The sequence below is a fragment of the Cydia splendana genome, chromosome 2, assembly GCF_910591565.1.
Source record: "Cydia splendana chromosome 2, ilCydSple1.2, whole genome shotgun sequence".
NCBI lineage: Eukaryota > Metazoa > Arthropoda > Insecta > Lepidoptera > Tortricidae > Cydia > Cydia splendana.
This window is the reverse complement of record NC_085961.1, coordinates 16,680,032-16,705,049: the sequence shown is the minus strand read 5'-3', so window position 1 is coordinate 16,705,049 and position 25,018 is coordinate 16,680,032. Positions and strand designations below refer to the sequence as shown.

The window sequence follows — 25,018 nt, the reverse complement described above, 5'->3', positions numbered from 1 at the left end:
AGGCAGAGGCTTTTCATCCAGAGGCCGTGAGTTCAAGTCTTTTTTCCACTTTTAAATTTATTCTAAGCTTAGTAATTCCTTGTTATCAAACTTATTCCTTCAAACAGAAATGTCACTGTCGAGCTAACAGATCATATCCATAACCGTCTGATAACAAAAAAATACTCTTTGAATGGGCCTCAAGGAGGTCAATTAAGATTTAGGTAGCTAGTTAGCAATATCGAAACCTTAACAAATGTTTAATCTGAATCGGCCTTCATTTAATACGCTCGTTTATTATCTTCGCGTATAAATATAACTTTAAACCAAACAGAGGGGGTATACAGGGTGACCTTAGCCTTTGAACAAAGCCGAAACGTACATATCGATAAGGGTATTTCGAACCATCAAAATAATCAAATTATCACAAATATCGACACAGTAGCGAAAGAGATTTAAAAAATTATGATTTTTTTTTGGTGCCGCCTGTAAGTATTGCTGTAGGCCTAGCACAGGAGGCGCGCGACAGCATCTCGCCCGTAAGATAGACTACCCGTCTTTTTATAGTTATATATTAAAGAGGGACGGGTAGTACCTATATCTCGTGGGCGATATCTATTGCGCCAATCATGTGCTAGCCCAGCTGAGGTAATACATATATCCTCATTCCTCATTAATAATCTTAAAACCTCCTTTCTAACGATTGATTTATCTTAGGTAATGTTAAAAGATTACTATGCGTAATGTTTTCTTATAATTTCAAAAATCTGTATTACTAGTGCTTAGATGCATGCACGTGTCTTCCTATGTGTAATAGGGCATTTGACTACTAGATAATCAGTTTCTTTTTTCGAACTGTTAAAACGATTTTGCTAGTATGGAATTTTGTATGAAACTAGTGTTTCATGCATGTATGTAACGTCACAATCAAATTACCTACTCTTTATAGTTTTATACGGGGTTTAAAATAGAAATTGTGTCTAAAAATAACTGCTGTCTATACGTTTCTCTATTCATCTTCTGGTGCTTTATTTCATGCATTGTGTAAAATAATTTATTTTAAATACAGTCAAATACCCTATCAGATGCCTCCACACAAACATCGCGTCGTTTTTCATTATGTGTTATGTCAATTGTGTGTCATTAATAGTGTCAAATTCATTGGCAAATGGACAGGATGAATAAGAAACAGGATGTTACTATTTATTGGCGTTTATTGGGATTCAGTTTTGTTAGAAAAACGATTTTTTCTTTTGTTCTAATTAAAAAAAAAAAACATTAGAGCGTTCCTCAACAATAACCATACGTGGGATGAGATTTAGGGCTTTGTAGAAAACCTAAGGACACCTTGTATAACATTATTTAAGTAAACGACAAAACGACAGATTATATTACATTGATTTATACTTTAAATTATAAAGTAAAATGTGCAAAGGAAATAATAAATGTTTAAAACATACAGGAAAGCCTTTCTTTTACCCATAAAATAGTTTGTAAGCACTTTATTATTACGAAGTTATACGTAATACCGAAAATGGCTCCCCGAGAGACATTTTTAGATTTACGGTTATCCAATAAAAGTAAACTTACCTCAATTTCTATGAAAATTTACGACTACAAAAACAAAATGAGGGGTGAACTCATCACAACTAGCTGTTTGGGAGTCCAATGGTCGAATGTTGGGACGGAGCCAAGTAGGTTTGGCGATATGGTACTTGTACGAGCATGAGAAGGAAATACTTACCTATATAAGCACATTCAGGATTTTCTTGTGGCTTAAGAATCTTTTACAAGGCATGGGAATCTTTTACCTATTAAGAAGACAGGGTGTGCCCGTAAGGTTAACAGACGTCACTGTCGAGTTGTGATCGACTTTATACTCTTAGTAAAAAAAAAACAGTCTATATACGTCCCACTTCTGGGCACAGGACTCGTCTCATGCGCGAGAGGGCTTGGGCTATAGTCCCCACGCTAGCCCAATGCGGATTGGGGACTTCACATACACCTTAGAATTTTTTCGCAGATGTACCTATGCAGGTTTCCTCACGATGTTTTCCTTCACCGAAAAGTAATAACTCGTAGTATGAAATAAATAATAAAGAGAAAACTGTCTACCTTAACCATTCAAAAATTGTTAATTATTTCAACAAGAGAGAAAAGTTCAATATTTCATACCTTTATAACGAACACGGGACTTAATCGCGCTAAACTTACGTTTATTTCTGGCCTGACATTTCGAACGTGACGTTACGTTCCTGGCCACAGGCAGGCAGGCAGGCAGGGAGGTGGTGTCTGACTGTGACCATGAACGTAACGTCACGTTCGAAACGTCAGGCCATAAATAAACGTAAGTTTAACGCGATTAAGTCCCGTGTTAGTTATAAAAGTATGAGTGAAAATCGTGTTAGTTTAAATCAATATAGTTCAATATTACCAAAACCACTAAGGTCAGGCTCGTGCGAACACTCGTATTTCCCATTTTTCTTTACGCCGCAGAGACGTGGACAGTGCGCGAGTTGGAAAAGGGGAAGATAGATGCCCTGGAGATGTGGTGCTGGAGGAAAATGCTTGGGATATCGTGGACGGATTTCCGCACCAACGTGTCCATACTCCAGGAGCTCGGCATCACACAGCGTTTATCGACCGTAGTACCTACAGTCGCGCATACTGCAGTACTTTGGCCATGTCTCTAGGCGAGGTAACGACTCCATAGAGCGACTGGTCGTACAAGGAAGAGTGGAGGGAACCAGATCGCGCGGCAGATCACCTATGCGCTGGACTGACCAAATAAAATCCGCAGTGGGAAACCGCGTATCTGACTGTGCCAGACAGTCTGCCAACAGGGAGAGATGGCGGGAGATCGTGCGAAGAGCTGTGTCCGCCTCTACTACCAATGCGGACGCCTCAACGTGACCACGACCGCTCTGTCAAGAGCGATACGACAGAGAAGAAGAGAGTTCAATATTTCTTAGAATGTCAAATCATGGGATTAGTTGTCAAGCGGACCCCAGGCTCTCGTGAGCCGTGGCAAAATGCCGGGATAACGCGAGGAAGAAGATTTCTTAGAATGCTTATTTGTGACGTCCCACGGGTAAAGGTACCTTATGGCTGTTGGCGCTTACGCTATTATTAACGCCGCTCCAATATTATTGCGGCGCTATGCGACGTGAGCGCCAGCCGCCATAAGGTACCTTTTGCCGTGGAACGTCACATTTTGAGTCCCATGCGAGCAAAAAATTCCATACTTAGATTTTTGAGTGTAGCAAGGAAATCAAGAGCAAGGGTGACTCTGGACGTATATGCCCCTAAAGGCACATGAATATATCTGAACCACGTCAACTGCGAATACCACACGTTCATACATATTCATTATATAAATATAATATATGCCTATTCCTAATCTAGTTTCCGTTTAACTGAGTTTATCAATCAATACTACAAATACATCCCTATTCAATATCTTAATTTGTTATTGAAATATATGTGCATATCATATACATACGTTAATCTAAGTGCAAGCGAAATGTATTGTGCACATATCAATTACAAATTACGATAAAATAAATATCGTAAACTTGGAATTGGTCTTATAATTTCATATAAATACCTACTTACCTAAAAATAAGAGAGCAATAGTGAATAAACATGATTGTATCTGTGCGTCGCCAAGGGGGTGCAAGCGGGGAGGGGGAGCCCAGCAGCCCACCCCTAGAGAATAAAATGTGTAACTATATGTATGCCCCTTCCGTCTGCGTCCCCAGGGCCATCGGCCATACCAACTGCCCCCCCCCCCCCCCTAGCCCATTCAGACTGTTGAGGTAATTAAATAAACTAAAAGGTTCTTAATACCTATAGCTTTAAAATATATCTACTATGTATGTGTTAAGTACGTAAGCCCTCTAAAAATGAATCAAGTTGCCACTGGCTGTTTGGAACAATGTTTGGATAATATCCTCAACTTATTACTAGAGACTATATTTAATGAACTTAATTACCATAACAAAACATTAATAGGGTTCGCCTAAAGGTAAGCGTTTACCGTTATTGATTTAGGACTATGGGAATTAATTTGAAACTCTTTAAGGAGGAGATCGTTCGATAAAAATGATTTACGGTCTCCGTTCTTACTTTAACCATTAACAGTACAAATTAATGACCAAAATAATAGTAAGTTTAGTTTTAAAATGCAGATATGTTTAACAGGACATGATTGTTATACTAAGATACATTTTGCTGAGACAGACAATTTACTTATTTTCTTTAATTAATCTCAAGTAACTTTACTTTGTAGAAAGAAATGGGAAAATGCTAAAAAATTATTCAGTTTTCGTGAATAGAGATTACACAAGGACTGCAAATAATATGTACGAAAGATTGGTAAAATCGCTCAACATGTTTCACCCCGTAACCAGGGAGCATCATAGGGCGATTTTCGACTTAAAACACATGAGTGAACCGTTTTTAATAAATTTAAAATGTCTGCCTCACGGATGTTTTGTTATTAAAATTCTCCGGTCCTTCCTGAGAATTTTATTGGTTGAAGTAGAGTTGAAGAAGATAAGTACATATCGCAATTCATAAAATTTATTTGAATATGTTAAAATATTAGAAATACATAGATCGCGGATCATGGCAGCAGCAACAGCATGTTGAGGGTGGAAACCAAGCACCTCTGCTTAAAAAGAGCATTTACCCCTAACTGGTGGAAATACGCTTGACCTTAATATAACTTAATCCGCAAAGACTTTACTTAGACAAAGTAAATAATAAATGAGAAAAATAGTTCATACAACTGTTGACTTTTGCTGTTAAAACTAAAGTTATTAAATAAGAAATATTCATGATTAAGATAAAAACTTCTTGAGTCAAACGTAATAGGGTCAAACAGATCACTGTGTTATGTCTTTCCTGTAGACATACACAAGAGTTAAGGGCTATAAAGGTTAATTTTCTTATTTAACCCTTATCCACGTGAAAAGGTCCTCCTTTTATTTAGAGAACTATGATAACATCATTGCTTACACGCCCACAAGCTGTTAACTATAGCCCACAGGAGAGAAAAACGTGCTGTTCGCGATAACACACTAGTTTTCTCTCCTGTGGGCTATAGTTAACAGCTTGTGGGCGTGTAAGCAATGATGTTATCATAGTTCTCTAAATAAAAGGAGGACCTTTTCACGTGGATAAGGGTTAAATAAGAAAATTAACCTTTATAGCCCTTAACTCTTGTGTATGTCTACAGGAAAGACATAACACAGTGATCTGTTTGACCCAATAATGTAGTTTAGCTTTCAGCCTACCTTGCCAGCTGGCCTTTTAGAAATAATGTATAACTAGGTACTTCAGACTATACTAGTTTAATTACCCTCATCTCACGATTAAGAGTAGTCCGGCTGAGAAGGATAATTTTTCACGAGGAAATCTGTCCCAAGTTTAATTAACTACCCTAGCTCTTAAAATTGGCTTGGATGATGCTGTGTCTTTCCGTCTTAGGAAGTTAATTTAGTTTTTTGTATTAGACTTTAATATTAAATAAATATGATATTTATGGGTAGGTATTTATTTAACCTTTATTTCCCAAAATAAAATCATAGAGTAAATGGACTTAATGTCTTGAAGAATTATCTACCAGTCAACCTTAAGACATTGTCATGGTGCACTTCTATATAGGGTAGATTGGCCCTTTAAAGTACTGTCATCTCATTGGCCCCCATTTATTAAAGAATTACCATAAGTTTAAAGAATTGGAGGGGTTCGACATTAATATAGCTTACCCTTTTTTATAATGAGGTAGAACGTTTATTGTTTATTCGGGGCACAATTTAGTTGACATTTGGATAAAGATTGCAGCAGCGTTGCTGTTACAGCGTGAAGTTTGCAGTTCCTACCTTGCTATCGCGATTAGAATGTTCAGTCAGTGACTCAACTTATCAAGGGGATTCATGGACAAGGCTGCAACAGTAACACGGTCGCAATATATATGACATCTTGAATTTAACCCTTTGAACGAAAAAAGCGTCTAAAGTTTTTGTAAGTCGTCGTAAGTAGAGTTAGACCAAGAAAAGTCTGCAATGATTTTGATAGCTTAGGCAGTGCAAGTGTTATTTTAAACGTCTAACTTCTATGAAATTATGACGTATAAATGATACTTGCACTGTGTGTGCTATCAAAATCGTTGCAGACATTTCTTGGTCTAACTCTAGCCGTTCGCACAGCGAATTGTCATCAACAAAATTAGGTATCAGCGGGGGATGTGGTGAACATTTAGTAACACCTGGACTTCAGCTGCTGCGGCCTGTACCTACGTTAAACAAAAGTAAGCAAAGGTAAGGTAAGCAAAGGTAAAGTAAGGTAGGTAAGTAGCAATAAAATATACTCAAAGTCAAAAGACATCAACCCTTCTCTTTTATCATTCATTACCTATCTTTTAACGACCTCGCCTCAAGTAAAAGAGTATTTTATTCCCAAAAAAGTGATAACAAATGAGGAACTTAACGCTTTGTAATTAAGCTGGATTCCGGCGGTATCAAGTCTGCCCAAGCCTCGTTAATCAAATCTTTCCAACCAATGGACAGGTACAGGTATATGCTAAGGTAATTTTAGATATTTTTAGGGTTCCGTACCCAAAGAGTAAAACGGGACCCTATTACTGAGACTCCGCTGTCCGTCCGTCCGTCCGTCCATCCGTCCGTCCGTCCGTCCATCTGTCTGTCACCAGGCTGTATCTCACGAACCGTGATAGCTAGACAGTTGAAATTTTCACAGATCATGTATTTCTGTTGCCGCTATAACAACAAATACTAAAAAGTACGGAACCCTCGGTGGGCGAGTCCGACTCGCACTTGTCCGGTTATATTATCATATAGGAGGCAAAGGAAAAGACGAATCGCCAAAATATTGTATACCTAATTTTGAAGGATATATCACTAAAGTAATATAATCAAAAATATATTTACCAAAAAGAGGAACAATTATATATAATAGGTATAATTAAGGGTAGATATAAAATACATGCAATTAACAATTACCCAATATAAGTTATACACCGTGTTTTTATTGAATTCCGTTAACTTCGGGGTATAGTTAAGTACGTTTATAAGAACTAAATGGCATAGTTAATTTTCAAAAAAAAAATTTTTTTTGTTTTCTTTTTTGTTTTTTTTTGTTTAAAAAGTAATTAAATGTAGCATATAGCGTTGTTGTAACACGGGCATTACATTTAACTCAACCAAACAATTGAAATCTGTGACATATCAATGTCATTTCGTACATCAATCGACCGAGATTGTACTTAAGTTTAGTAGCAAATGTATGAACTCATTCTAAACACTAATCAATATGTAAGCCGGCCCTAAGGCAAGTGTACACGCTTGTAGAGGCCTTATAGGAAAAAAATAAATTATGGATTATCTCCGAAATGGACTTAATTAGAACATCGGTGTCTTTGAGAAAGTTACTTGATTTAAGCTGAGGAATGCACCCTTGAAATTAACGGAAATCAAAAAAAACACGGTGTATATGGCATACATAATTTCTAGCGGTATAATATTAGGTATCGTGAGGAAATCTGCATACATCTGCGAAGAAATTCAATGGTGTATGTGAAGTCCCCAATCCGCATTGGGCTAGCATGGGGACTATAGCCCAAGGCCTCTCGCGCATGAAAGGAGGCCTGTGCCCAGCAGTGGGACGTATGTAGGCTAAATTATTATTATTATTTATAATATTAGTACTAGTATGTACGAGTATTATGTAGTTATATGATATTGCATATATAAATATTGCTAAAAAATGTAAGCACGGAGATCATGTGTAAATTACGAAAAAAAATATCTTGTTCTTATTTAATATCTTCATTTGAATTGTGTCTTTCGTAACACTATTATTGGGTTTTTAGTTAAACAGTTCCTTACTGTGACTGTGTGAATATACAATTTGTTGTTGTTTTTGAAGACTCGGTGGCCAATATCAGCGCCATTCCATAATGGGTTATCATAACTTTTAGTTTTACAGAGGTTTCATACTAAACATGACAAGTATAATTATAGGACCAATTACTTTAAAGGAAATATGAAAATGAGTGCTTTCTTCGGAGTCTTTCTCGAAGAGGTACTGGACTCGCTAGCTCAAACATTAATTTGCTTAGAAGCATTACAAGTACAAATTTTGTCCACGTAGAAAACTGTGAACCAACCTCGCAGTAGCTGTTGTAGCGTAAAATCTACAAAATATTTAACGTAAGTAAATTGCTTTAAAAATTTTGTTTTATTTCAACAACGAATAGGCAAAAAGTATCAAATTGAAATCAGTCAGTAATAAATAGGTTATTTTTAATTTGTCCTCTTTTCCGTCATATTTATTTAAAAAAATAAATAAGGGAAACATTTAATTCATCAACCCATGCCAATCTGCATGTTTCTTCTCTGACTTTACAGTAACTGGAACTGGGGAATCGATTTAAATGCAAATTTTATAAAAACACAGAGCGAGTAGTGGTGTCGAAATTGATCGGCTTACGCGAAAAACTGTAGATCGTTTAATAAAATTGTGTAACAGGCACATCGTGGCGATAAAGGCCAAAACATATTGTATTTCATTTTATGCAGTTAGCCTGTGCAGTAGGGCTAACATGGTCGGCTCTTTATCATTTGTCACCATGCCTGTCACGTTCTAACAAATATAACGTTCAATGCGAAAGTGACTATTTTAGTTTGAGTTAAGGTTAATGGCAACCCCGGCTGTCAAAGATGGCAACCCCGGCTGTCAAAGATGGCAACCCCGGCTGTCAAACGATAAGCAGCTGATTTTGCTAGGTCCCTTGTAATTATTTTAATTTTAATGATATTTCATGTAATATTAAGCATTAAAAGTGTGAATCAAATAGTTTTAACATTAAGTTTTATGTATACATAATAAGTGAAGTGCTTTAGTGACGTTTACTAGTGTCTTGTAATATCTCAGATTTGTAGCCGTTACAGGTTATAAATTTGAAACCTGCTTTCGCCTTGGATTCCTTTCTGGGTTTTTTTTTATCACTAATATTTACTAAGTGTGTTTATAATAAAGCGATGATCATTGTACAGGGTTAGAACGCAGTGTAGATACAGTCAATCGTCACTATTTCACGTAAGTACGTACCTAAATATCACTTAGCTTGAGTGAGCGATTCCTTGTTTATTTTTGGGTTTAATTTCAATTGCAAAACTGTCTACAATGCTTACCCGCAGAGCAGCCGCAGCGGCTCGCCAGCAGGAGACTGATAAACTCCAACTTACCTTGCTGGAGTTGAAAATATCCAAGGAATCTTGTGCTCAATTGCTCAGTGAAAGGGAAGACAGTGAGAAGGAACTATTATTAGTACTTAATAGCAATGATAAGCTTAAAAAGGAACTTTGCTCATTAGAAGCTGACTACAATAATGTAAATTCAGAGCGGGCCCGGCTTCAGGACACGGTTGACAGGTTCACTGAGTGTAGTGCTGCGTATGAGCAGGCCCTGAAGGACATCAACTCATTGGAGAGAGCACTGCACGACGCCCACGAACAAATCTATGAGCTACAGGAGGCCCAACACAATGCAGCAGTGGCACACTCTCAGAGCTTGTTCGAAGAACTGGTCCGGCCCGACTCTCAGTTGGTTGCCGCACCAATTGAAAACCTTGTGGCCCCTACAGATTTAGCCTATGATACTACCACATCAAGGTTAGTAAATTGCAGCGGGAACAAACTAAAGAAATATATTAAATTAAATAGACTAATAAAAAAAAAACCAAAACTTGTCAAAAATAAATAAATTGTTTTTTAAAAAATTGAGATTTTGTAAAATTAATGTTAATTTAGTGGATAAGTTAGATTTATATTCTGCCCAGTTAGAAAATAGTCAATTGCAATATGAAACCGACACACAGACTTTAAAATTAAAAATTCAGAGTTTGGAGGATTCCATAGAATCCTTAGAAAAAATAAATGAGAGTTCTAAAAAGGTGATTAATGAATATTCTTTGGCCATGGATGATTTAATATCCCAGATTAAGCTTAATTCAGAACGGTTTGAGTCACTGACCAATGCCCAGTCATGTACTTGTAAGCAAGTGACTGAACATTCGTCGACCAGTTTACTCGACCTAAGCCTGTGTGACGGTTTACCACAACAGCATGTAAATGATAATAGCTCCTTCCACACTACACAACAAAGCACACCTAAACCTAATGTTATTATGTATTCTGATGAAATTGGAAGCAATATGAGCTCATTTTTAAGCTTTTACCTAAAGGGACTTAGTACAATCAGCAATTGTCTGCCTCACAGTAGCTTTGAAAATATCTTTTAATTATATTAAATAGTCAGTTAAAATTTAAGGAACGTAAGGACATTGTATCCATGTCTGTTGAACGGACTATAGAACTAAGTGCAGTAGAATTAGAGCAATTTATTGTTGTCTGTGTGTATAGGCCGCCATTAAGTAATTTTGAATTATTTGAAAACATAATGGAATCTGCCCTACTTAAAATATCATCTTCTAGTAAGAAATTGCTTATATGCGGCGACTTTAATGTAAATATTATGGAAAATTCAACAATGTCTTGTAGATTATTGAATCTTTTTAAATCTTGTAATCTCAACCACATGTTTATGGAGCCCACTAGAGTGACTGCTACTAGTGCAACCTGTATAGATAATATTTTCACAGATATTTTTCCTATTGCTAAAAAAGTTATCAGCAATTTAGAATCAGACCACTTAGGTCAATTAATGGTATTTGAGGCATTAAGGAAAAATACCATGAGAAAACAAATAACTTTTGTACCAGTAACCTCGGACCGCGTGGAAAGAATGAAGCTAAGTTTAGTTCAGGCGCTACCCTTTTTGTCTTCCGATATGAGTCCTAATAGTATGTATAATTCATTCTTTCACACTTTTATGGATCATTATAATGCGATATTCACCTCAAAATCGGTCGTAGTTAGTGGTGCATCAGTTTTTAGTGAGTGGGCTACTGCGGACTTACATCAAAGAAGACGTGAACTGTATGCCTTATATGAGGAACGGCGGTTTAATCAGAGTGATGAATTTAAAGAACATGTGAAGGAGTATTCGAAGAAGTTTAAAGTAGATTGTCATATAGCTAAGCGAAATTATCTAAGTCAGAAAATAAAAAGTAGTTCCGACATTGTTAAAGCAACCTGGAAAGTTATAAATGTGGAGACTGGTCGCTCTAAACACACAATTAAAGAGCTTAAACTAAACATTGATAACAAAATTATAGATTCCAATTTAGAAGTAGCTACAGAATTTGAAAAATTTTTCACCGAGGTACCAGTATCCACAACTAAGGATTTAAATTCATCACCCTCATCTGCTGTTACATTATTAAAACATAACGCTCCAGAGTGTTGTGGAGACCTTCATTTTGAACATGTTTGTACCTCAGATGTAATAAAGGCGTTTAAATCAATTAATGTCAAAAAAACTAATGACCTCTGGGGAGTCTCTGTCCATGCTGTCAAATCCTTAGTAGAAATTGTAGCGCCTGACTTGGTAGTTATATTTAACAACAGTGTTGATTGCGGCGAGTTTCCTGATCTAATGAAACATAGTAAAGTAATTCCTTTATTTAAATCTGGTAGCAGCTCTGACCCCACTAACTTTAGACCGATATCTGTGCTACCAACATTTAGCAAGATTTTTGAAAAATTAGTTCTTTCTCAATTAGTACGACATTTTAACGTTAATAATTTGATGCATAATAAGCAGTTTGGTTTTACACGGGGTCGCTCAACAACCGATGCCGGTGTTGAGCTAATTAAGCATATTTTCGATGCCTGGGAGGAGTCACGAGATGCTTTAGGTGTCTTCTGTGATTTATCTAAGGCCTTCGACTGTGTTTGTCATGAAACATTAATCAGGAAACTTCATTATTACGGAGTTAGAGGATCGGCACTGAATTTACTTAAGTCCTACTTAAATGGTAGAATACAAAGGGTCGATGTGAATGGACAGCGATCACCTGGGTCATTGGTCTCTATGGGTGTACCACAGGGGTCAATATTGGGGCCTTTCCTGTTCCTTATCTACATAAATGACTTGCCATTCCTTGTTAAGACCCACCATGATGTAGTATTGTTTGCAGACGACACCTCACTTATTTTCAAAGTCAAACGACAGCAACAAGCTTACAATGATGTAAACAATGCCATTTCAAAAGTAGTAAATTGGTTCAATGTTAATAATTTATTGTTAAATGAGAAAAAGACTAAATGTATTAAGTTTGTCACTAGTAGTAACGTAAGGCATGTGCAAACAAGTGTCATTGTGAAGGATGAGGAATTGGAATTAGTTGATAGTACAGTTTTTCTTGGTATAACTTTAGATTCTAAACTCCAGTGGGGTCCCCATATTGCTACTCTTTCGAATAGACTGAGCTCTGCAGCTTTTGCAGTGAGCAAAATCCGTCAGTTAACTGACGTGAAAACAGCTCGATTAGTATATTTTAGTTACTTCCATAGCATTATGGCATATGGTATTTTACTGTGGGGCGGTGCTTCAGAGATAAATACCATTTTTGTTCTGCAGAAGAGGGCTATTCGAGCAATATACAAAATGAACCATAGAGACTCACTTAGAGATAAATTTAAGGAAATTGACATAATGACAGTGCACTGTCAATACATTTATGAGAATATTCTGTATGTACATAAAAATATTGTAAATTTTAGGAAAAATTGTGAAATTCATAATATTAATACTAGAAATAAACATAAGCTCGCAGTGCCCTTCACTCGGCTCCATAAAATTAAAAAATCGTTCATGGGTAATTGTGTAAGATTTTATAATAAACTTCCAAACCATATTACTGAATTATCTATTAATAAATTTAAGAATTATGTAAAGCGTAAACTTATTTCTAAAGCTTATTATACCACACAAGACTACATGAATGATATTACAACGTGGGATTAATTGTTATTCGAAATGATTATTTATTTATTAGGTATATTTGATTAATGATGAGGAAATGGATATTCCGATGTAATACTATCTACTTCTTTTGTTACTTATGCTTTTTTTTTGACATTTAGATTTTATTCTAGAAATTCTAGACTAGTATTTTTTTATACAATCTTTTTAATGTTTGACGATCCTTTTGTGAAATTTTTAGTGTTAAATTTGATATGTATAATAATCCAATTTTATTATGGAATAATATTAACATCAATAAATTGCTCTGATAATTAGATTAAGATTAATTACGATTCATAAGAGCTTGTTGCTAGGCCTACATGAATAAAGTATATTTTGATTTTGATTTTTTTGATTTTGGATAAATATTCGTTTCTCCTGTGGACATCATGAATAAACACAGGCACGCAAGTCACGCAATTAATTTTCTTGCCAAATCCATAAAAGTAGGTATGTTGAAACCTTCAACTTTTTAAAATAAATCCTTAGTAAAATGTACCCAAATCGATAACTTAGGTATATATTGTTCACCGACGCCCGTTTTTCTAAACTTTTTGACCCAGGAATAACTCGATATATTACAGTTTATTTAGTGTGGTATTAAACATTGAGTAACATGGTCTGACATTAGCCTAATGTAAAGAAAATATTAAAATCATTAAATTTGTCGTGTGCTTTCGTTTAGTTTGATTTAGGTTTAATGGTAAACTGGAAAACAAACTTACGAAAACACGTAGTAAAAACTGCTTACTCGGCATAGTTATTAGATTAACCATTAGTCACTCGAATGAGTTTGTTAACAACGTGTTTGTGTAGCTGACAACGTATCCACATTAGCTTTTGACTTTGACGGATCTGCGTGGTTATTATAAATTGGAGTATGGAAGCGGAGTCAAAGTTCAGGGGATGCAACTTATTGTTGGAAATTTTGGTAGGTACCGACGCAATCAATGATTAATATTTTATTAAAATCCCAAAGAATATATTGTATAACTCACCAGAAATTATTTAAAAAAATATTTTACATTTTTAGAAATAAGTGATTAATTAATAATGAGTCGGTAACATAAATATAGCCGGTATTAAGCAAATATTGACGTATCTATTTGTAACATAAAATATGCAGAGATATCGTAGAGCCAGTATACCAAAGTTCGGGTATCAAGTTTCAAAACCTTTGAAACTTGCGAGCACACACGATCATATAATTATGTAGTCAAATGTAAACCATTAATTTACTAAAATACGACGTACCTGAAATTGACTGCTCTCGAAAATGCATAAATCAGAAGCATGTTATGCTTCTGATTTATGCATTTATAGCTACGTGAATAATTAACGTGTAATAAGTTTATACTCGTAAGTACTAAGAGCAATAGTACCTATACATTACTGCACAGGCCGAGAAAGTAGGGCTTCCCGGCCGAATAGGTATAGACGGCTGAGCGTAGCCAAATATTTAGGAATATGAGGCTGGCAAGCCCTTTTCACGCTGAAGCAAATATTTGCTTTTCTCAAACATGCATGTCCCTCTAAGACACATAGTGCCTGTAAGTACATAATATATATACTATACGTATCCATGAGTACAGCGTAATGTTACGTAGTTTGGTAACTGTGGTTGTCAATAGTTGAGGTTTGACAATCCAGTAACCACAAAACAAACATATATAACGTCAAGCTAATTATCTCGCGCTTACACTCGCGCGACATGTTTCAGAGAGCTTAGGTTATAGTACTTAATTAGCTGTGTTAGTATGGCTCTTTACAGCTATACAACGTCATTTTTTACTGTGGTCAAACTATTTAAGAGGTAAGTACGTTTATTTCCTTGCCCTCTAACTCATTAAACTTTACGAGCCTCAATTAGTTAATTAATGTTTTATCCCTTCCTTAAAAATACATTAGTCAAAATGACAGATTAAGACATATAGTGGCTTGTACCGCGTTTATGAATAACGCGGTTAGACTTTACCTACATTTCTTCTAAAAAGATTTAGTTGCTGCCTATCTGCTAATAATAACGTTATCAACATATTATTTCAGACAATTAAGACAGAAATGGCAAAAGTAAATTTCAAAATAATCGTAAATTTAATTCATTTATTGGTATATTTATAAAAAGAACCTGGGTATTTATCTCCTAATAACTCAAGCCTCTGCAACAAATAGATCTGTTAACATTCAATTTATTCCGAGGGTCAGTGCTAAAAGACGATTTATATAGGAGCCCTTCATATAAAACGTTTACACTGTCGAGTAACGCAGTAAAAGGTAATTTTGCTGCGTTAGTACAAGCTTTGGGGCTAGGTTGATCTGTGTAAGATGTCCCCTGATATTTATTTATTTATTCGTTCATATTATTTGGTAAAAAAGTACCCCTACTTTATTTATAATTATTTTCGCACTAATTTGAAAAATAATTATGTTACCGTACCGTTACCGTATTTAAAACCGTTTTTAGTGAAAACGCGTTTTCCCTAGTTAAAACTCGATTTCCGTATCGCTTCAGTGATAACGTTGTCTCACTGGTTTTTTTAGTCAAAACTAATTTTCGCAAATTGCCTTAGTAAAAAATAGTTTTGACTAATTGTTCAAATACCCATTTATAGTAGTAAAAACTAGTTTATATAAAAAAAATATTTCATGTAATATTAATAATTCTCAGAATGCCTAGAGTCAGAGTCAGATAGCGGATATTTACAGTTGCGATATGAATAAATGAAAGAGGCTTGCAAATAGATAATGAAGGAACCAACACTTTTAATAATAGTACATTACTACAGAGGCTGGGAAGTAAGGGGTTGCCGGCCGAATGCATATAGACGGATAGTTATGAGGCCGACAACCCCTTTTCACGCCGATGTATGTATAGTGCTTTTCTCAAATACAATGAAATAGATAAAGAAAACTATACGAAATCAAAGTTTTATTGTCATTGTCAAATTACTACACCTTATAAAATAAAGGCTCCCGCCGCGTCTTTACTACACCTTATAAAACAAAGTCCCGTGCCGCGTCTGTCTGTGTGTTTGTTTATATGTTCGCCCGTTTGTTAACCCGTGCGAAGCCGGGGCGGGTCGCTAGTTTCTTATAATTGCTTGCCACAATCTAATGTAAATGATGCCCCTATACAGTCATATCTTGCTACCGATCCAAATAAATGCGTCTAGCGCACACTATTTATTGCCCCTTAAGGTAGCTTATATAACAAATGGCTAGAATAATAAGAATCTTTATTGCGTCTACATCTTCTTTTCTTTTGAAATCATAATTAAAAATACGAGTATATTAAAAGTATTAACGCGTTCCTGAAAATATGTTAATATAACTAAATATATGACTTATCGTAATAAATTTTAAACGTAATTAGACATTTAGTTACATTTATTATAAATTTGTTTTTCCCTGAAGATTAATTTTAATGATGTATATTTTGAGGTAGGTATTTTAAAGTAGATGCCCCTAGTATTTGTAATAATGTAGGTATATAAAAACAATACATAATATACGTAGGCAATACTGAAAGTTCGTATAATGAGCCACTTAGAGATAATGCAATGAAATAAAACATCTATTTAAATAAAAAGCTATAACTTAAATCAACTTTAATTTATAAAAATTTTAGCCAAAATTACGAATCCGCCCGAAACATGGCTAGGTGCAATAAACATAGCGCTAAAATCTAACTTTAATATTTTACATTTTGCTGGCGAAAAACGATCACGTACGTCAAATTATGGTACTAGAATGTAGTTTGTGGTTGTTAGCGAACTCGATGTTACTAAACCGCTGCATAAGGATGACTGTAATATTTTAATTAAATATTACGTAACAGTGTGACTAGTGATATATGTAAATGCGCCATATAAGTTTAGATGGGCCGTTGTGACATAGTAACGGCGTGACGGACAAAACCATCGGCCGTTCTTAAATAACAACCCCCGAGATTCAGAGGGCCTACCGCGAACTACATTCGACGTGTTGCCTCTCTGTCGCACTTGTAAATTCGTGTGACAGGGAGGCAACACGTCACGTCGTCGGTTCGCGGTAGGCCCTCAGGTCAGTGGGAAGCAATCTACGAATCGATGAACAAGGGTCGGAGAGATCTTTCGTAATTTTATAACTGTGTTTCGAACTACCGGGATTGTTATCGAGAAAATAAAGTCAGTCCTATATATTTATAGGGCTGCCTAGGGAGAGACAACACGATTCATGACGTGACAGTGAGAACTCCATAGGTAGGTATTAGGTACTATTATCTACTCTGTGGTGTTACCGTAGCAAGTAGGTAATCGGTTTCTACAGCCTTAATAATATATTATTACGTATTGCTTTTTTCATTTAATCTTTAGGTTTCGCTTCGACACGCTCAATACCAGTTCTACTATAATAAAATAATAAAGCATTTCTCCGGAGAGCCGTTTTTACGTTTTTCCGGAGCAAAATATCCTTGAATTTACTGTCCGATAAATTTGAATAAAAGTTGGTAACGCATACTTAAATAGGATAGGTCATTTTTATGTTATCCGTTTTGAATTCTGTTTTGTTTATGTAAAAAGTTTTTCATTTCATTTTATTTTTTTCATTTATAGTTTTGAGGCCCAGAAGCCGAGAGCGCGGATATCATATTTTGTTTTTAATTTAATTTTTTGTACGTGTAAATATAAAAAGGATTCGATACGAACGTAATATCATGTTTGAGGAAACCCACAAACATGATATTGCCGAATTTTATACGCAATTTTCATATTTTTAGCATTTGTGTTATGTGAGTTTTAGACCTATGTTCGTATTTTTTTTTGTATCGAGCGAAAATTCCAAACTCAGGATTCGAAATCGATATAATCTCTCGAGAAAGGCCACAAGATTGCTTATTAAATTTATGGCAGCCGTATTGTGAACCAAAAAAGCGCTAGGACTTTTTTTTAAACTCCGTTCTCTGAACCTACTGCACCTTAAGCAGGCCACTGACGAGCCTTCCAAAAGGATGCCGTTACAATGGATTGATCCAAATGGACGGCATCCTAATATTAAACGTTGTAGGTTTTTGACATTCACGGACCGATTTTGGATTGCAGCCACGCTATTTGGACTGCTGGAAGGCTCGTCAGTGGCCACCTACGCGCTACGATCGTAGCCGACCACATGGAAAAACCCGTACATAGCGAAAAGTGACTACGAACAGGAAACCCGTCTAGCGGGTCGCTGGCAGTGAATACGTTAAGAGCTTATGAGGGATGCGTGTTGTATAAATGAAGAACATTTCGGTGGAATGTCGTTTGTCTTACAAGATAGTACACCAGGAACTGATTGGCCCAAACTAATTTTAGTTGTACCTTAACCGTTGGACAGTGTGGAGTTTGTAAAGGTGTAGTCACGGTTTAATAAAGAGATTTTTTAAAGACGTGTTCGTAATTCGGTACCCACCAAGTATTCACCCATTTGTAAACCCGCCGGGGTTTGGCCCCATAGTCAAATTACAGTAAAATTTTAGGTTCGGTTGCATTATCAAAAAAGAAAAAATACTTAATAAATTGACCACCAAAGTGACGCAAGATAGCTTAATATGTTATTTTAAAAATGTTTAAATTTCACTTCTAAAATAACAGTAGGTATGGAACGAAAAAAAGGACAGTAGTGTTTCAACAAGAAAGTATTGCGTTTTACACCCTTGCCGTCTACTGGGGACGATCATTCTCTATTGTGTTGTCGTCTGTGCTGAATAAGTTCAAATTATTCAACATCCACTGACACTGCGGTGTCGGGCAATCCCGGAGACTTTATTTCCAAGTCATATAGAAGCCACAAGAACAGTGAGACCCTCTTTAGGAAACCATTTGAACAGTCCAACGTAAAAATGTTCAAGGCAAAAAATATTGACAAGGAACTTTATGTAAAATATTGTCAATTTGTGTATGGTTTCCAGCACCTCTAGCACATCTTGCATCCGCGACTTAGACCGCGACTCGAGTCGACATTCCCGCGGCTGTCAAATCTGTCGATTTCCGTAGCACAACTTGTACCCGCGACTGCAACAGCCGCGTAGAGAACTCAAAGTCGCGGCGCGACTCATCAGTGTTCCCCGATAGAATCAAAGTCTAAACATAAATGCTATTTACATGTGACAACACTGAATCGGAAACAGGGTTGCGCTATTTCATTCGTTCTTTGGTGGTAAAAAATCTAGTTTACTGTCGATGGTTAAGTTTTTCCTGTCAAAGTCAAGGAACTTTCAAATTTTGTCAACATTTAATTACGAGAAAAAATATGAAAAAAATGTAAGTAATAGAGCCTTATATACTAAATTTTGATAATATTCCTTAAAAGATATATTGTTTTTTAATTTCTGTTTAATAAACCTTTTAAATAAAATATTTTTGTAAATAACTATAATTAATGGAATTGCTATTATTGGTTTTAGTTCTCATATTCCTGTTGTAAATTGTGTTTTTTTTTTCAGAATAAGTCCAGCATTATCCTAGACACGATTGATATCCCAGCACCCAAAGGAAAATATTGTTAACAGGAACGTGCCAACGGGCCCCGAAGTGGAGAGTCAGGAAAAGAAACACACTAGGCAAGCTTTTAGGTTTCAAACGCGGAGCTGTCCCCGTTTCTAAAGTCACTAAGATGTGAGAAGCGCTTTAGCTTTAAGAAAACCACCAAGGAAGTGAACTATTATAATAACCATAATGATTATGGCGTACCTATCTATAGTTCGTTTTTTTAGCATTAGAAATAGGTAAACAATCTTGATGTGTCTTTTAATTGAAAAACACATTTTAAAAATAAGTTACGGCAAATATGTAACAATTATGAATCTAATACGATCATTTATATTTTTCTGCTTTCATAAGCAAATATTGTGCCAATAATGGATGGCATTTGTGTGTATGTGTACTGTGTAACTGTTTATGATTTGACAAATTGATATGAAAAGCTTATTTGATAGTCCTCGATGAAGTCACGACCATATTTTATTTTTTTGTTTACAAACCAATTTTCTTTCCAGGGTGATATTTAATTGTCCTACGCCGCATGTCGAAGAAAATGGAAGATAGAAAATACTTTTCAAGGGTAATAAAGAAGATTCTTACAATTTCTCTATTGTGGTTCTAGATGTTAATAATATATTAGGTTTAATAATAAGAAGTCGAATATTGCAAGAATATATAAGGCAAAGCAATATATTATTAATTTAAAAATTGTTTTTTTTTCACTCCTGTATTTTTTACCTGAAATGAAACAAAAATAAAGTAGGTAGGTACCTACAACTCCTAGAAGCCATGATTAGCTCCCCAAGGCCCACTTCATACTTAATGCTGACAGCAACGTATCATAGCATGATCGTATCAGACCCTGTCAAACATGAAGTGAAACATCTAGAACGCGGGTATGATCTAGAGGAGTTTCAATATGGTAGAGTAGACCATATGATAACCGTACCTATGCTACGCAGACTATGACATGAGCGTAACGACTCCTTCAAAATATTGTTGGTCGGGTCGGTCCAGTCACGTCACGGTATGGTGTTGGCAGGGGACGGAATGGTTTAGTGGGTGATGACTGATAATATTTCATACAAAGCATGATTTTGAGCCGGACATGATCCTGTTACAGCCACGTATTACATCATTCTGTTACAGTACGATGCAGCGGGCAGAGGCCACATGTAGGTATGTTTTGTTGAAGTCGAGGAAGGTTCCAAACGGTACCTAAATATGTAGTAAGAGATTGTTGAAATTAGACATCTAACCGTGATCCTAAATACTACTACTCAGGCTTACTTAATAATAATAAGTTAACTACTTACTACTAAATTACTTAATAAGTTGGATAGTTTGTTTTGAACATTTGTACCTACCCACCTCATCGGCTTCGTTTATGTACAAGCAAGCGGGCTCAGTTGTTAGTTGTTAGGTTGATGAAAGTTTTGTGTAAGGAAGTCTTAGGATTATACTTTTACAAACTTACGAACCTGAATTGAAATTTATAAAATCCTACATATGTACCTATTTACTTAATTTAGTACCTACAAGCTAGCTGTTTGAAATTAAAGTTGTAAACATGATGGGTGTGTTGTGGTACTTGTTGGTATCACCGTGCATAATCGATATAAGAGTGCGTAAAGCGCATTTAGTGATTGTTCCATACTTCCTTATCCTTTAGGGCAATAAGTAATTATACAAATTATATTATTACATAATATATGAAACTTGTTTTTAAGTTATAATTATCATGAGTTCAGTTAAAAAAGTACAAGCAAACCACCCGCGAGAGCGAGTCGCGTTATAAAGTCGCGTAGACTTCGACTCGCGGATTGACATAAAGCCGAGAGAATATTTTGTCTCAAAATAGGCAGTTGTGCTACGGATTTTAGTTCAAAGTCGCGATCGTTGTCATTTTCTGACAGTGACACCTGATCGCGAGTTTGTCGCGGCTCTCGCGCGTGAGTTGTGCTGCCAACACGCGACAAGCCGCCAAGTCGCGCCGATCTGTCTCTTCTCGCGCCTGTCGCGGCCAGTTGTGCTAGAGGTGCTGGTGATATTTGTTGGCGTTTATATGTCAGATTTTAGTTATAAGTACTTAAGTATTTTTGTATACATTTAGATAGTGTTTTTGTCTATGCAAGTATGCATCCGCAGGCATAGCCTACAGAAGATAGAAGTGTGAGAATTTACGTGCAAATGTTCTTGTGCTAATAGGGGACTGTCCATAAATTACGTCATCGATTTTTGACTATTTTTGACCCCCCCCCCCCTATAATCATCAAAAAATCATGCTTCAAATGACCCCATTTCCTCCTACTTCATGCTACCGTCATCCGATGTCCAGACCCCCCCCCCCCCCCTAATTTGAAATGAAGTAATTTATGAATAGCCCCTAGGTAGAAAATCAGTATTCAAACCGTCACCGTATTTTTAACTCGAAATCTTGCACCAAATGTTTAAAAGTGCGTCAAATACTGGTGGTAATTTCAGTAAAAATGTAAGAGTAATTAAACCACCCGTTCCGTTATCCGTTAAAAGCTCATAAGCAAACTTTATAATGTCGTTAACTTCTGCTGGCTAAGCGAAATCGCTTCATTTGCGTTTTATTTTTGCATGAATAGCATTTTGCTTTACTTCTCTGTCTTGAATGACACAGTCCAGACAAGACAGTCGTAAACTAAAGCTTTTATATATATTCTTTGTTTATTATCGAAATTTCAAACCAATGAGACCAATATCGAAATAGCAATATTCCGGTATTGGATTGTTTTAGTTTCGTTTTATTAAAAAAAATAACTTCTAAAACTGCGATTGTTGTAAACGATCTAAAACCATTCTTTTCTCAACAAATAATAATATGATATATAGGTACCTACTTGAACGGAAAAAAAGACTATTAAATTGTCAATATCCGGTACCGGTATTCATGTAGGAATTCCGGTATCGAATACCGATATCGGATTTCAATACTGGTAGGTATTGAGAATTGTCCGACTGTAGATGTCCTAGTGTAGTGTCAACACTAATTTTGAATAGATTATTTATCCATATTTATAGTAATATTAGGACCTTGTTTGTTTAGGAGGGATTGGTAACAGTAGGTATATGGCAACTTTTTTGCCCAGATACAAAGTCATTGTAAATAAAGTAACGATTATTCGTTACACAACTTTTATTTCGAATGTAAATATTTTAAACGTAAACATTTTTTCCTTTTTTATTTTTCATCGTTGATTTTTTTCACTGTGATTGACATCTGTATAAACTTACAATAGGGATGATGACACATCTTGAATTTTATAACAAAATAGATAGCAAATGAGCAATTTATCACAATAATAATTATTCTAGACATACTTTTTTCAAACGAGTATCAAAAATAAATTATCACTATAATTAGTAGTAGTTATCAGTTATGTTTTACTTATTTTCTCATCGCAAAACGCTTTTGTATCTTTTGATGTTTACATGTTTACATTATGAACCTCCAGGTCTGTTTTATATATTTTTGTAAGTTATATCTGTATTTTTATGTATGACTGTATGTGTTCTGAACAATAAAAAAAAATAATAATGTTGATATTAGAATAATAAAGAATACAAAAATACAGGACCTGAAAGTTTCAAAATTAAAGTTTTATTTTTAACTTCCAAAAAGGAAATAAGTAAGGATAATACCATTCGATTCCTTACTATTTATGAAAAAAAAGATTGTATAGCAACTAGGTATATACCTACATAAACGCAATATTTCACCGACAAAAACGCAATTTTCTTGTTTTGTCCATAGGTCCTTACTTCAAGATGGACCCTCAGTGACCTTGACGTCACGTTCACTTATCGTTTTGTTAAGAGCATTTCGCGAGTGAAGTACGACTGTCGGACTTTGACTATCATTTCTGACTTTTGTATTGCTTTTAATGCAATCGGTCCCTTATATACGTTTGATCCTAAAAACAAATTAACCTGATCGATTGATAGGTACCACAAATGAAAATTTGTCATCTAGCCTATTTATAACTTTTATTTTCATATTCAATTACACAAACGGGTCTACCGCGATATAAATTCATTGTTTTTACCTTAACTTCCGACGTCGAACCGAAACGTCGGAATTTAAGGTAAATGAAATTATATCGCGGTAGACCCGTTTGTATAATTAAATAAGTATGTGTACAAAACGCGAGAGTTTAAAGTGTTTTATTTACTTACAGCGACCCACCCCGGCTTCGCAGTGGTTAACAAATTATACATCTAAACCTTCCTCAAGAATCACTCTATTAATAGGTGAAAACCGCATGAAAATCCGTTCAGTAGTTTTTGAGTTTATCGCGAACAAACATACAAACACACAAACAGACAGACGCGGCGAGGGACTTTGTTTTATAAGGTCTAGTGATTTTTGTTTTGTTTTGGTTTGTTAAACCGACTAGATACTTTTCAAATTATTAATATCTTACCTATAATACCTTATCAACATAAAAATCAAAACACCTTATACAAAGGATCAACATAATTATCAAAAGTGTTTCACTTTTAATGCTCAATTTCGTTTATTAACGGTAGTTCATTAAGTAACAGTAATGAGTATGAGAGTTTAATTTGAATTACCTGAATAATGCCTTTAAACGGGTTTAAATATAGCAATTTCGAACCGTATACGAGCTGTTACACGAAGTAGGTATATTTTTATTTGTCATCTCTTCATATTCTCGTATATTTTTAATTTAGATCTTAAATATGCAAAGATAACATGTTTAAGTTACTAGTAGGTATGTATAATAATAATTACCTATTTAGAGACTTAAATTAAAAAAATAATATTTAGGCAACATACAGTCTTGCACAAAAAATAATTTACCTAATAATAATGTTCTAACTAATCTAAAGTACCTAGTGTAGGAGCAGTAAGCGGCTTTATCGAAGCTTGCTTGACTGCTGTGAATATTTACTGCCATCGTAGAAGGTATAAAAAATTACTTCATATTTACACGTATTCGGTAACCCGTAGCAACAACTAGCGTATCAGTCTTACCAGAAAACCCGTACGTTTTAGGTGTGCAATTGTGCATAGGGGCTATTCATAAATTACGTCATTTCAAATTAGGGGGGGGGGGGTCTGGACATCGGATGACGGTAGCATGAAGTAGGAGGAAATGGGGTCATTTGAAGCATGATTTTTTGATGATTATAGGGGGGGGGGGGGGTCAAAAATCGTCAAAAATCGATGACGTAATTTATGGACAGCCCCATATAAGGAAGTGGGTCCATCCTGCACAGCGCGTGTGGTCACGCGGCGTGTTGACCGCAGTGCAGACACTATGCGTGTTTGACTGCGGCGGTGGGGCCTCGTGCGTAACGTGCGAGTCATTGGGAGTATGAGCTTTATCAACAAATATTAATATTATTGTTTTTACATATTCTTTTAATAACGCATTGTAAATAATGAAACAAATATTTCAGGACAATCTCGCACAGATCAACCTAGTCCACAGTAATCTTAATAAAGGCTTGTGTATAATAGGTATATAGGTATCCATTATATACATATTTAACTCACGAAAGTACATCTATAACTCAAGAAA

General features: G+C 35.6%; 1 protein-coding gene across 1 annotated transcript in view; it reads right to left on the bottom strand.

The window, feature by feature from the left end:
• The window catches only part of LOC134805292 (chromobox protein homolog 1-like), a 206,180-nt gene that overhangs the window by 110,746 nt on the left and 70,416 nt on the right, over positions 1-25,018 (bottom strand). The window lies entirely within an intron of this gene.